The sequence below is a fragment of the Chiloscyllium punctatum genome, chromosome 35 (assembly GCF_047496795.1).
Source record: "Chiloscyllium punctatum isolate Juve2018m chromosome 35, sChiPun1.3, whole genome shotgun sequence".
NCBI lineage: Eukaryota > Metazoa > Chordata > Chondrichthyes > Orectolobiformes > Hemiscylliidae > Chiloscyllium > Chiloscyllium punctatum.
This window is the reverse complement of record NC_092773.1, coordinates 39,613,974-39,617,092: the sequence shown is the minus strand read 5'-3', so window position 1 is coordinate 39,617,092 and position 3,119 is coordinate 39,613,974.

The following is a 3,119-nucleotide window of genomic DNA, read 5'->3' as shown; positions in this document are numbered from 1 at the left end:
CCTATTTGCAAACTCTACAGCTCCTCTTGATTGCCTTCATCTCGTCCCCAAATATGGTTTCAGTGCATTATTTGCACTCCTGTAAGTCATTGATATAGATTGTGAATAGCTGAGAACCCAGCCCTGCTCACTTTATGACCCCATTGGTTACGTACTGTCAAAATGATCAAGACTGGTTTATCCCAAGTGTCTGCTTCCTGATTGATAAACAGTCCTCCCCAGTTTCTGTGTCGCACATTTGAAGGGCTGAATGAGAACAAGGAGTATCCGTCTGTAATTCAGCCCCTCTAGTCTGCTCCATAGTGCAGTCATGGTTGATGTCATCTCGGGTTCAGCTCCACTTTGCTCCTCGGTCTTCATATCTCTTCATCTACGCAGTGTCAGAGCATCCACTGCACTCTGGTACAGTAAATTACATAGGTTCACAACATTTATAGGTAAGTACGTTCTCCTCACCCCTGTTTTAAATCTGCTCTGCGTTATTCGAAGACTATGATCTCTTGTGAAAGATTGCCCCACCTGAAGAAATATCCATGCACGTCTGCATTGTCCATCGCATTTAGCATCTTACAGACGTGAATGAGTTGTCCTCTCGTTCTCTTAAACTCCAGAGAGTACAGGCCTGAACTACTCAATCTTTCGCCATAAGGCAGATTTCCCATCTCTCGGATCACTCGTGTCAAATTCAGTTGAATTGCCTCATATGCGAATACATCCCTCCTGAAGTCAGGGCCATCACACAGTTCTCCAGTTGCAGCCTCACATATGCCTTGTTTCGGTACAGTAACAGTCTCGACAATTAGACTCCATTCTTTCATACATTTGCACTGAAATTGCAATTGCCTTTTCAATTACGTGTTTGACCTGCATGTGAGTTACCTGTGATATGCACAAGGAAACCAAGATCGCTCTGCCCGTAAGCATTCTTAATCTTTCCTTCATTTCAAAAAAATTCTTTTCTCTTACCCTGGCTGAATTGAGTAACCTCACAGTAATTGACATGAATTTTCTTTGCTAAATGTTGGCTCATTCACTCAACCTATCCATATCGATTTATAAAAAACTTACATCTTCACTGTAAAGCAACATCTCACCATTGTTAGTGTCATCTGAAAATTTGGTGATGGTATTTTCTGTCCCATCCACCGAGTACTAATGGGGATTGCAAATAGTTGAGGTCGGAGAACTGAAATCCATGGCATCCCAGAAATTGCATTTTGCCAACCGAAAATGAGCCATTTATTCTTATTCACTGTGTTTTGTTGATTCACAAGTCCTCTATCCAAGCTCATCAATTGCTCCTAAACAGTCTTGAGGGATTAGGAACATTCCTGTTGATATGTTTGACTTCTAGGGCTGAAGGTCTCCCTGTGTTCCGACATAACACTCTGGAGGTATTGAGAGGTGTTCTACTGCATTCCTGAAATGGGATTGAGATAGTGATTGATCTCCTGTTCCCATACAGCAAACAAGTGAAGTATCTCCTCCTTTCTCATAAAAATGTCTGATAGTTTGTGATCTTCTCCTTTTCCCATGCAACCGCCGCAATCGGCTAAATGGGATCCTCTGATCACAAAGTAACAACCTCCAGTCTCTCTGTAGTCTCTTCTAGTTTCTGTGCTACAGATATGAGGGGCTGAAAGTTCTGATTCTGTTGCTGAGTCACAGGACACTGGTGCTGCATGGACTATTGTCAGTCCAGTGTTATAGGTTCGAGGATCTTTTTCCTCCTATTGTAACTGTATATCAGGCGGCAAGGTTGAATAGCCTTGCCAAGTTCCGGCTTAACAGGGTCAAATGCCTGAACATTCTTTTCCCGTGTTACTGGCTGGAGGAGTTGAATGAATTACTCTATTGGCTTTGTTATTGGCTTCTGTTTTGACTCCTTCCAGTGTTGTATGTTAAAACAAGATCATTTTTCCTTCTTGTATAATCCAAAGGGTACTGGATTAACCTCATCATCCATTCCATATATGCTATCACGTTCATTAAATGAATCAGTTGAGGGAATCATCTCTAAGCTACTTCCAATATTAAAATATCCTTTCTTCAGTAAGGGGAGTAAATATGTATACACTGCTCCAAATGTGACCTCACTGATACCCTGTGAAGATGCAGCAATATTTTGCCAGCCTGCTGTAAGGTGCCCATCTAGGTTAGAGCAGTCTCAGCGCTCTGAAAGAATACACGGCATTGGTGAAAGATCATTATCTTTCTCAAATTCACCAGCATAAAGGGAGATCTGGTGAAAATATCACAATGATGCAGGAGTAGAGCGTATATGATCTGGCGAGATGATCTCAACCTAGCATCTTCCATGAAATGTTCACCACCCGCGCTCACATTTCCTGGATACCACATTATCACGTGAAGTGGAGCTCAGAAACAGCAAGGACAAGCTAACATTGATCGAACTTATATATATCAAAACCAAACTGCAACACAAATCTTGGCATTTTATAAGGCAATAAAAAAAGATATACACGTTTGTGGGTACCGCAGTAATAATGGACTGTGCCCAGGTATATCTAAGTAAATGTTAATACTGGGAAAACGAATATCATGAGTGGGCACGAAACGATTTGTTGTAACAATATGTTCAGCATCGAGCTAGAGATCAGTTGTTTAGGAAATGGTGTCATGTAATCAGAAGGAACGAATTGAAAACCTTGTTCAAAGGGGAAATTTTGAGAGTCGTTGTCATAGAGCATTGGAATTAAAATGATGTCTGAATACAAAGCATTCTTGAGTTTTTGAAATCGCGGTGATAAGAATGAGGGATGCAAGCCATGAACGTATGAGGGGTAAGTTAGTTTCAATAAATTGGAAAATACATGATGAAAATTTATGAAAGACAGGTAATAGCGGTTATTTAATTAGAAACATAGTAAAAGTAGAGCATAGAAGAGGTCCTGAGGCCCAAGATGTTTAGCCGAGACTTAATCCGAATGTAAAATATACGAACTTAACCTCCTCACCCTTCAACTCCCTGCTATCCATGTGCATGTGCAGCAATCGCTGAAATATCCCCAATGACTTCGCTTCCACCACCTCAGCTGGCAATGCATTCCATTCATTCACAACTGTCTGCGGAAAGAACCGACCTCTGATGTCTCCTT